The sequence below is a fragment of the Anopheles nili genome, unplaced genomic scaffold, assembly GCF_943737925.1.
Source record: "Anopheles nili unplaced genomic scaffold, idAnoNiliSN_F5_01 U_low_cov_1, whole genome shotgun sequence".
Taxonomy (NCBI): domain Eukaryota; kingdom Metazoa; phylum Arthropoda; class Insecta; order Diptera; family Culicidae; genus Anopheles; species Anopheles nili.
In genome coordinates, this window is record NW_026525539.1 from 80,605 (window position 1) to 92,703 (window position 12,099).

General features: G+C 43.6%; 1 pseudogene; it reads left to right on the forward strand.

Moving 5' to 3' along the window:
- The first annotated feature begins 10,873 nt into the window (after positions 1 to 10,873).
- LOC128730055 (glutamate receptor 1-like) lies at positions 10,874 to 11,756 on the forward strand (annotated as a pseudogene).
- The last annotated feature ends 343 nt before the right edge of the window (positions 11,757 to 12,099 follow it).

Consider the following 12,099-nt stretch of genomic DNA (forward strand, 5'->3'; position numbering starts at 1 on the left):
TTTTTTAGTACATCCTTGATATGAAAAAATTTTTTTTAGTACATCCTCGATTTAAAAAAAATTTTTTAGTATATCCTCGATCTAAAAAAAATTTTTTTAGCACATCCTCGATCTAAAAAAATTTTTTTAGTACATCCTCGATCTAAAAAAAATTTTTTTAGTACATCCTCGATCTAAAAAAATTTTTTTAGTACATCCTCGATTTAAAAAAAATTTTTTTAGTACATCCTCGATTTAAAAAAATTTTTTTAGTACATCCTCGATCTAAAAAAATTTTTTTAGTACATCCTCGATCTAAAAAAATTTTTTTAGTACATCCTCGACCTAAAAAAAATTTTTTTAGTACATCCTCGATCTAAAAAAATTTTTTTAGTACATCCTCGACCTAAAAAAAATTTTTTTAGTACATCCTCGATCTAAAAAAATTTTTTTAGTACATCCTCGATTTAAAAAAAATTTTTTTAGTACATCCTCGATTTAAAAAAATTTTTTTAGTACATCCTCGATCTAAAAAAATTTTTTTAGTACATCCTCGATTTAAAAAAAATTTTTTTAGTACATCCTCGATTTAAAAAAAATTTTTTTAGTACATCCTCGATTTAAAAAATTTTTTTTAGTACATCCTCGATTTAAAAAAATTTTTTTAGTACATCCTCGATCTAAAAAAATTTTTTTAGTACATCCTCGATTTAAAAAAAAATTTTTTAGTACATCCTCGATAAAAAAAAAATTTTTTTAGTACATCCTCGATCTAAAAAAATTTTTTTAGTACATCCTCGACCTAAAAAAAAATTTTTTAGTACATCCTCGACCTAAAAAAAATTTTTTTAGTACATCCTCGATCTAAAAAAATTTTTTTAGTACATCCTCGATCTAAAAAAAATTTTTTTAGTACATCCTCGATCTAAAAAAATTTTTTTAGTACATCCTCGATTTAAAAAAAATTTTTTTAGTACATCCTCGATCTAAAAAAATTTTTTTAGTACATCCTCGACCTAAAAAAAATTTTTTTAGTACATCCTCGATCTAAAAAAATTTTTTTAGCACATCCTCGACCTAAAAAAAATTTTTTTAGTACATCCTCGATCTAAAAAAATTTTTTTAGTACATCCTCGATTTAAAAAAAATTTTTTTAGTACATCCTCGATTTAAAAAAATTTTTTTAGTACATCCTCGATTTAAAAAAAATTTTTTTAGTACATCCTCGATCTAAAAAAATTGTTTTAGTACATCCTCGATCTAAAAAAAATTTTTTTAGTACATCCTCGATTTAAAAAAATTTTTTTAGTACATCCTCGATCAAAAAAAATTTTTTTAGTACATCCTCGATTTAAAAAAAATTTTTTAGTACATCCTCGATCTAAAAAAAATTTTTTTAGTACATCCTCGATCTAAAAAAATTTTTTTAGTACATCCATGATATGAAAAAAATTTTTTTAGTACATCCTCGATCTAAAAAAATTTTTTTAAGTACATCCTCGATCTAAAAAAATTTTTTTAGTACATCCTCGATCTAAAAAAAATTTTTTTAGTACATCCTCGATATGAAAAAAATATTTTTAGTACATCCTCGATCTAAAAAAAAGTTTTTTAGTACATCCTCGATATGAAAAAAATATTTTTAGTACATCCTCGATCAAAAAAAATTTTTTTAGTACATCCTCGATCTAAAAAAATTTTTTTAGTACATCCTCGATCTAAAAAAATTTTTTAGCACATCCTCGATCTAAAAAAAATTTTTCTAGTACATCCTTGATATGAAAAAATTTTTTAGTACATCCTCGATCTAAAAAAAATTTTTCTAGTACATCCTCGATCTAAAAATTTTTTTAGTACATCCTCGATCAAAAAAAATTTTTTTAGTACATCCTCGATCTAAAAAAAATTTTTTTAGTACATCCTTGATATGAAAAAAAATTTTTTAGTACATCCTCGATCAAAAAAAATTTTTTAGTACTGTTGCGAATGCAATTACGCAAGAAGAAAGAAAAACGGCGTTTTTTTAGTATTCTTCCAAGGTAGACAGGGAAGCAGAAAGAAAACTGTAAAGAGGTCTTTTTATTTGTCCCGAAGAAAAAAGAGAGGCCTCGCAGGACCTCGTTCCGCCCTTTTATACTGAATCCCTCTCGGTTCTGAACCGGTTCCACTCAGTGAACCGGTTCCACTCAGTGGGCGCGAATGGGCGTTAGAAAACTGTCATTTGTAACATTTCTCCGCACCTCAGTGACACCTCAGCAGGCACCTTCTACTCTCTCGCGCGCTGTCACATCTGTCCGCCTGTCTGTGGTTTTGACCTGTCACATCTGCGACCTTTGACTACCGCCGTCCTTTCCGGCCAGTGTGGTTCCTTGGGTAAATTCCCGTCCACGATCACTACTAGCTCTCCTTCCTGACGATTGGAACGAGTTGGGCGAAAGCTTTCAGCTCGACGAGTGAGTGTAGGCCAGCAATCCGACACCCATCGTCGCGAGAATACATCTGCGTTCCTTTTTTTTCGAGGCTGTCCATGCCGCCGTTAATTGCCGTCGGTGTATCCTCCACAACTGGTTAAAGGGGTTTGCAAACCGTCGGAGGTCAGTGGCCTTGACTTTTATGCGATGTTTTTTTGTATTTCTCCGCCAGGGTTTGACTGTAGGACTTCCTCCGAACGGTAGCTCACAAAATTGGTCTAAAATTGGAGTCACAAAATCGTCACAATTAGTTTTGCCCTCGCTTACTTCCTTGACTTCGGTCGCCGCAGGATGCCGAAATTTAACGTACGTGCCAGTTCCACGTGGGAGGCACGTGGATAGGACTCGACGACGTAGAGTGTGTGTGGGCGCGCGAAATAGTGTCCCAGTCCGGCATCCGTGGTTGGTTTCCCCTTTTTTGTGGGCTTTCCGGCTGTGAAACCTTCACATTTTTTTGGGGCCTGTGTTTTTTGCATGTACGCGCGAACTTTTCGGTTGCGAACTCCGCCAGGATACGAGGAATGTGTGAAACCTTAGCTTTCAGTTTCATTGAGTGCCGCAAGAGAGCGTTACAATGACGGTACTGGCGATGGACTGGCCATCTTCCTTCGTAACTTCGTGATGAATTCTCTGCTTTTGTAAAGGTCGACTGAATTCGACTGGGCAAAGATTCGTACTGGACTTGCCCCCTTTGACGAGCTTCTCTGACTCGGGTCTCTGAGAGAGCTCTGCCTGCGTAATGGTTGTCCTCGCGTGGTTGGTTCGCGTGGTCATCTAGCGGCCACTTATTATTTTCCGGCTCTTCAGAGCAAAACCATCTGCTGTCTTGGCTCATCAGCTGGAGTTCGCTGCCACTCTTAGGTCTTTACGTTTGGTGCTGATCCACCGCCACTCAGTTCGCAACGCATTTTGTGTCCAAATGCTCGCTGACCCCCGATGACGTTGGCCGCAAAAGCGTGCTCCAATTTTCAAGCTGCCTGTAGCTCGAGACGTGGGCGGATGGATAAGAATTTCAACCGGAGCTACTCGTGTGTGTGTGTTTTTGGGAGCCTTCTAATGCCTTCGGTCTTCCTCAAAAAGCGCAGATATTGCTACGGTTGCCATTCCGTGCTCGCTTTTGACATCATCACAGCAAACGTGTAGCTTTATGTAAGGAAACAGTACAGTTGGAGGGAAAAAAAAACACAGATTGAATCTATTCGGTCTTTGCTCGATGTTTATTTTTCTAGAGGTTGACAACGACAACGACTGCTCTTACCCGCGATCGCTGCCTTTATAGCCTACGGGTGACACTCTCACCTTTTCACATAGAACTGGCCAGATTTCCCCTCGACTGAGAGAGAGCTGTTCCATGTCCAGTTGTTCGTCGGTTCTCCTCGAAAGCGACGCTTCTTGTCTTCTGGAAGAGTCGGCGAAGATGCTGCCTTCTCAGCCGTCTATACGTTTTCTCGGATAGTGCTCGTCTCTTCACTCGTCATCAAACCACTCCCTTCTTTTGGCCTCGTGGCTTATCGTCCCAAGTGTCTGCTCGGCTGTGCTGTGCTGATTACTCGCTCCACCATACGCCAGTGGTCGTCATCGAAGGACATTGTGGCGGTTGTGTTTTTGTCCGGTAGCACTTCCTCAAGCGCTGACGCGCGTAGCCCTCGGCAACAGCAGGTGTCCACAGCCGATCCGTGTTTAGCGATGATGTAGGCCGATGACGTAGTGTTGTGAGAAGTGCCTTCCGTCTATTAGAACGTGGTCTATTTGGGTATAAGTCTGCTGTGGTGACCTCCAGGAGTAACTGACACGAGGTTTGTGCTGGAAGAAGGTGCTACGGATGTTCATATGTCTCGAAGATGCGAAGTTTATGAGGCGGAGGACGTTGTCGTTCGTGTCAGCTGGTGGACACTAAAGCTTCCAATCGTTGTTTAAATAGGTCTCCTCTCGCCCGACCTGAGCATTGAGGTCTTTGATGTCGATCTTTACATAATGTTGTGGGCAGCGATTCGTACTCTCGAGCTGTGTATTAAAAGGTGTCCTTATCATCATCGGTTTCATTAGCTCCCAAGGTGCGGCCTGTTCACATTAATAATACTCACTCGAGCTCGTGCTTGTCTCCACCGGCGCTCCGAGACTCGCTTCCAGCGGTCCGCGGTCTTGAAGTGCTACTCTCTCCGAAGCCGCTCGAACTCTCACTTTCTCTGCGAGAATTTTTTTTAGTACATCCTCGATCTGAAAAAAATTTTTTTAGTACATCCTCGATCTAAAAACATTTTTTTAGTACATCCTCGATCTAAAAAAAATTTTTTTAGTACATCCTCGATCTAAAAACATTTTTTTAGTACATCCTCGATCTAAAAAAATTTTTTTAGTACATCCTCGATCTAAAAAAAATTTTTTTAGTACATCCTTGAAATGAAATATTTTTTTTTTGTACATCCTCGATCTAAAAAAATTTTTTTAGTACATCCTCGATCTAAAAAAATTTTTTTAGTACATCCTCGTTCTAAAGAAATTTTTTTAGTACATCCTTGATCTAAAAAAAAATTTTTTACTGCATCCTCGATCTAAAAAAATTTTTTTAGTACATCCTCGATCTAAAAAAAATTTTTTTAGTACATCCTTGATATGAAAAAAATTTTTTTAGTACATCCTCGATCAAAAAAAATTTTTTTAGTACATCCTTGATCTAAAAAAAATTTTTTTAGTACATCCTCGACCTAAAAAAAATTTTTTTAGTACATCCTCGATCTAAAAAAATTTTTTTAGTACATCCTTGATCTAAAAAAAATTTTTTTAGTACATCCTCGATCTAAAAAAATTTTTTTAGTACATCCTCGATCAAAAAAAATTTTTTTAGTACATCCTCGATCTAAAAAATGTTTTGTAGTATATCTGTTGCGAATGCAATGACGCAAGAAGAAACAAAAAACGGCGTTTTTTTAGTATTCTTCCAAGGTAGACAGGGAAGCAGAAAAAAAGCTTTAAAGAGGTCTTTTTTATTTGTCGTGAAGAAAAAAGAGAGGCCTCGCAGGACCTCGTTCCGCCCTTTTATACTGAATCCCTCTCGGTTCTGAACCGGTTCCACTCAGTGAACCGGTTCCACTCAGTGGGCGCGAATGGGCGTTAGAAAACTGTCATTTGTAACATTTCTCCGCACCTCAGTGACACCTCAGCAGGCACCTTCTACTCTCTCGCGCGCTGTCACATCTGTCCGCCTGTCTGTGGTTTTGACCTGTCACATCTGCGACCTTTGACTACCGCCGTCCTTTCCGGCCAGTGTGGTTCCTTGGGTAAATTCCCGTCCACGATCACTACTAGCTCTCCTTCCTGACGATTGGAACGAGTTGGGCGAAAGCTTTCAGCTCGACGAGTGAGTGTAGGCCAGCAATCCGACACCCATCGTCGCGAGAATACATCTGCGTTCCTTTTTTTTCGAGGCTGTCCATGCCGCCGTTAATTGCCGTCGGTGTATCCTCCACAACTGGTTAAAGGGGTTTGCAAACCGTCGGAGGTCAGTGGCCTTGACTTTTATGCGATGTTTTTTTGTATTTCTCCGCCAGGGTTTGACTGTAGGACTTCCTCCGAACGGTAGCTCACAAAATTGGTCTAAAATTGGAGTCACAAAATCGTCACAATTAGTTTTGCCCTCGCTTACTTCCTTGACTTCGGTCGCCGCAGGATGCCGAAATTTAACGTACGTGCCAGTTCCACGTGGGAGGCACGTGGATAGGACTCGACGACGTAGAGTGTGTGTGGGCGCGCGAAATAGTGTCCCAGTCCGGCATCCGTGGTTGGTTTCCCCTTTTTTGTGGGCTTTCCGGCTGTGAAACCTTCACATTTTTTTGGGGCCTGTGTTTTTTGCATGTACGCGCGAACTTTTCGGTTGCGAACTCCGCCAGGATACGAGGAATGTGTGAAACCTTAGCTTTCAGTTTCATTGAGTGCCGCAAGAGAGCGTTACAATGACGGTACTGGCGATGGACTGGCCATCTTCCTTCGTAACTTCGTGATGAATTCTCTGCTTTTGTAAAGGTCGACTGAATTCGACTGGGCAAAGATTCGTACTGGACTTGCCCCCTTTGACGAGCTTCTCTGACTCGGGTCTCTGAGAGAGCTCTGCCTGCGTAATGGTTGTCCTCGCGTGGTTGGTTCGCGTGGTCATCTAGCGGCCACTTATTATTTTCCGGCTCTTCAGAGCAAAACCATCTGCTGTCTTGGCTCATCAGCTGGAGTTCGCTGCCACTCTTAGGTCTTTACGTTTGGTGCTGATCCACCGCCACTCAGTTCGCAACGCATTTTGTGTCCAAATGCTCGCTGACCCCCGATGACGTTGGCCGCAAAAGCGTGCTCCAATTTTCAAGCTGCCTGTAGCTCGAGACGTGGGCGGATGGATAAGAATTTCAACCGGAGCTACTCGTGTGTGTGTGTTTTTGGGAGCCTCTACGGCTGTCATTCCGTGCTCGCTTTTGACATCATCACAGCAAACGTGGGCATTCGCAGAAGTCTGTCCAGCCTTTGTAGCACCTTCCTGATGGCAAACCCCGTTTGGAGTGATGAAAGCATCCATTTTGTAAGCCCCGATCCGCAACCGATACAGTCGACCGTTTGGCGTTTTGAGTTGAGGCCGCACCGGGCAGAGTACAGCTGCGTGGTTGACCCAAAAAAAAAACGGACACGGTTTTTCCCTGTTTTTTCCCCGCACCGAATTGGACGTGGTTGTGCCACGAAAAGCCCCCTTTTCCGTGCGCGTTTTTTGCAAGCAAATCAGCGCGATCTGACACTAAACAATCCTTGAACAGGCCCCTAAAAAAAAAAAGCCACGCAACGCCGCATTGTGTGACTGCTCCTGTTTTTTTTTGTTTTTTTGCGCGCGAGAGAGAGTAGCGTGCAAAGTGAAGCAAACACCCTCCGTGCTGCTAGTTCCCTTAGGAATTAGGATAGCAGTTATCCTGGTTATGTAAGCTGCACACAAAATCAGACGGAATAGGAACGATAAGGAATAGAACACATGCATAAAAACGCTTAAAAGCACAGGGCAAGCTCTGAAGCACAAAGCAGCAAAGGTCAGCAAAGCAAGGACACCCTAAACGAGCGCGCAGCCTCAGCAATCTCAGGCGCCAACCATGAAGCCGGACGCGTTCACTCAACAATATGGGCTTGGTGTGCCACGCGGACGCCACCCAGGCCGTGAAGCTGGCCGAACGTAGGACGAAACAAAGACGGACCCGCGCAAGGCGACAACGAACAGCAGCATGGCAGCATGGACTTTGACGATCTGGCGCCGCACGTTGGGCGAGTTCGGGCGCTAGCAGAGGCTCCTGTTGCGGTCGAGGAACTCGCCGGTTTTTGCCACCGGACGTTGAGTGCACGATGTCGCCCAATCTTTCACCAACACGCTTCCCGGGGCCGTACCGTGGATTGCATACACTCGGGCGGATTGGAAAAAATGTTCACCCCCCCGCTTTTGGTACCGGAATTCAGCACGATGGCTCGGGTTGTCGCAGGGTAAGTCAAGTGACAAAGCGATTGCAATCCTGAAGAAGTTCGATCCTACAAAGAAGACGATCGATGCGAAGGAGGCCGCTAATAGCGTAGGGGTATTGAGTATTTATTGTGGTCACACTACCGATGGCTGGCTTGTCGAGAGTTGACCACAAATATTCTTAGGTTGCTACAAACTCTGAAACGAATAACCTACTTCGATTTGACAAGAAAACAATTATTCGAAACTGCTACCTTTAACATCTACAGATATTCATGAGATATATTTTGTTCTGCTCAATAGCTGACCATCTGATGGAGACGCCTGGTGTTTTTCATTAATCGATAAATCTGTATTGGCGTACAACACATTCTTTCCCACTATTTCTAATAAATACCATTAAAATCAAACACCAAACACTTTTCCGTAAAACCAAAAATCTATTCATTGAAATTGTAGCTCTAGTGATCTATTTGATTTGTATAAAAGCATCATTCGTCAATGGAGACGCCTGGTGTTTTTCAGATGTCGAAAAATCAGTACTGGCTTACAACATGTTTCCAAATAATTTCACGAAATTTCCAATAAAGCTGTTAAACAAAATAACCTTCTAGGAAATGTGTTGCTGTAAATGTTTCTGAAGATACACTATGGAAGAAACATGACGTCATACGACAAGCTCTGATATCAAACAAATCAAGCACATATGTGTTCAAATTTTCCCCAAAATTTGAATTTAAATTTGGTTGAATGATTCGTCATTCAAGTATTTATCAAAATGTACGCCATTTATCAATTAAACTTTCCGGTTTGAATATCTATCTATCAAATTTTGATGGACGCATTTTCTCTTCATGGAGCCTGTCTGGTGGTTGTAAACCTCTATGGAAAGAAACATTTGTTTTTATTGAAGATGGTAATACCTGCTCCATACAAGGATTCGTAAAGCATGCAATTGTTCCGGTGATCACTAAGTCATAAAAGAATTCACATAAAATAATTTATCCGATCTCAAGTATCATTTAAATATCAGATGGCAAAAATTTCCCGAAACAAAATGAATCGTACGACTGAAGCACAAAGCAAACACTCACAGTAGAAAAAAAAAAAAAAAACAACCATATCAACAAGAGCCCAAGCCTCGATCCAATCGAACCATTCGCCGAGAGATACGATGCCAGCGGGGCACCCATTTTAAAATTATTCTCCATCTGCATTGAACCAAACCGTGCCGGAAAAAAGTACGGATCCTAAATTTTTATTAGTCTCCATGTAAAGCACACATACACGCTCCCACACACAAAGCGCTCGGGGTTTCGTTAACGTTACCAAAACGACCATTAGTAACGACCTTCGGCCGACCCATCTCGTTGATCATGTACCGTTTATCTTTTGTATGCTTATTCCATCTATCACTTACCATCTTATCTAACTTTTACGGTTCCTCGGTTTTTATCGTTTATCAGCCTGGATCGATGGAAACTAACCTCGGCACTCGGAGATTTCCGAACGGGCCTCCCGTCACCGTCCCGGTCGGTCGGTCGGTTGCGATTCATTCGATCCGGTGTATCGTATTTCACTGAAGAGAAGGAGAGAGAGAGAGAGAGAGAGAGAGAGTGCTGGGACAACATGAACGCTGAACGCTTTCCCTACATCACCACCCACCCACACACACACACGCTTCGAAACCGAGGACGGCTCGGAACCGTACGTGGAGTGGCGTGAAATGGGATCGGGCTGGGAACGCTGGCACCACGGGGGGGGGGGGGGGGGGCAATACACCAATTTAATAGAACCGGGAAGTGAAGCGTTCGGTACAAAGGCAGCAGTCGATATATATATATATATATATATGATTTAACATAAATAGACTGCCCCGCACGCATTTTCCTCACCCAGCTGGTCACACTCCTTTTGTCTCTCTCTCTCTCTCGGCGTCGGCGATTTTGCTAGTCACATCCGAGCTTTGCCCTATCTATTATCTCTAGCCCATGCCGTGCACACATGCCGTGCACAAGTGCGAACCCCCGAGGCATGCAGCAAACTGCACAAGTATGAGACCGCGTGGCAGTACTGCTTCATTTTCGGTAAGCCACCCACCACAGGAACTGGTGCTGCCGACCCGATGGATAAGTTGTCAGGTTTGCTGAACTCGTGCCCGAAACTGGCGGGCTGCTTTCCCACGAAATATGTGCAAGAAAAACAGCACACCCTTGAACGAAGTTGCCTCATGTGCCTTACCAAAAGCTTCGTACGTACGTGTGTGGGTGTGGGTGTAAAAAATATCCTGCACCTGATCGTGATGGGGGTTTGCCGTTTAAATATTGGAAAAGTTTCTCCCCAGCACATTGTGTGTGTGTGTGTGTGTGTCAGTTTCGGTTTGTGAGCGAATTTCGGCAAAATTCCATCCAACGCTGAAGATGTCGATGTCAGCAGCAGCAGCAGCAGCAGTAACACTCCTCATCCGCCTGTATTGTAGGTCCGTCAACTATGCACACATCTTGTGTGGGGTGGGGGGGTTAAAGCACCCTTTGAAACATTCCCGAACCAGCCTATCCCTCCCACATTCCTGGTACAGCTTTTCTCCTCATCTCACATCCAAGCGAATCGCTCAAAACTTCTCAATTCCAAGGCGCATTGGCGGGTTGGGCTGATTTATTATTTGCGAGCCCACGAAAGTAGATGCGAAGTACGATGGAAGCAAAGAAAAAAGAAAAACGCCATCATTGCGACTGAAACACCGCCTTCAAATCGCGGCGGCAGGAAAATAAAACCATCCAACCCTCGGTGGATTGGAGCCAGTTTTTCTTATCGCTACCGATTGCCAATACCACCCAACCAACCACCGCCCCACAATCAGTGCGTGTTTTTTTTTTCGTGTGCCCCTACGTGCAGCTTATCTCAGCCCGCTCTCTCTCTCTCTCTCTTTCTCTCACACTTTCACTTGCAGGTGATGGATGATCGCTGGGAGAGTGAAGTTATCGAGTTATCGGCGCAATCAATATCACCGGCTTGCCGGATCGTCGATACCAGCAAAAAGTACGTCAAGGAGTTCCTTTTGATGGATGGAAGCGATTAGATCCGACCACGTCGCAGGGCGCCGGCAAGGAGCTCATCTCGGCCCAGGCCCCCCCCTCATGTACGATGCCGTGTTCGTGCTGGTCGAAGCGTTCTCCAAGATTATGCGCAAAAAAAACCGGACCACCAGTTTCGGGCGTACACGATGCGCAACCGGGGCCAACCATTCAACCATCCCGCGAACGGGACGCGAACGCTCGACTGCAACACCTCGAAGGGCTGGGTCACCCCGTGGGAGCATGGTGATAAAATTTCACGCTACCTGCGCAAGGTAAGTGCGCCAACACGCGGCTGAAAGCCGTGCCAACGACTACTCGGTACTACTCGGTACTGGCTCTGGCTGGCCATTCTCGCTGGTGTTCGATGGTCACGAGCCGAAAACGTGGGCACTCGTGACGCTGGACCGTTGGGGACTCGGCTACTCGGCGACTACTGGCCATTCGGGGACGTTTCAGCGTGAACATTGGCCGCAACAGTATGCGGCCGAACTGCGGCAAAAGATCTGGGATCTCACGAAGAAAGTGGACGCTGCCGACACCTGTGATGGTCTGCCCGTGGAGCGTGCCACGTCCTCGAAACCTCGATCGGTCGATTCGACCCGGGGGGCGAGCTGCCCAGTACAAGGAGGACACAGCTGTCGACCAGAAGGGTCTCCTGGAACCGCAATCCACGAGAACTATGTACCCGAAAGCGTGCGGGATTTGCCAGGCTCATTGGCCAGCACCTGTAGCTTTTTAGTTCGCTTTCTATCTTTTTAACGTCAATCGTCGTGGTACAACCTCCAGTCAACCGAGTGTCGGATGATTTTCAGCGAAAAAGTAACCCACACTTGACCGGTAGTGTTCGATGCTTCGTCCGAATGTTGCTTAATGCGGGTGGAAAACGGACGAAAGAGTGGAAAACGGAGCGATGCAACAGTTCCTAAAAAGGGGAAATCGAGCACTACGTAGACGCCCTCAGAAGCAAATGTAGTGGCCGAAAATCGCGATATCGAAAAGTATTAAAGCGCCCTCCAAAAGGGACGTTCATTTTGAGTTTCAGCAGAGTGTGCTAAGATTTTCCCTATCGAATATACGCGATTACACTGCAGTCAATGGTGGG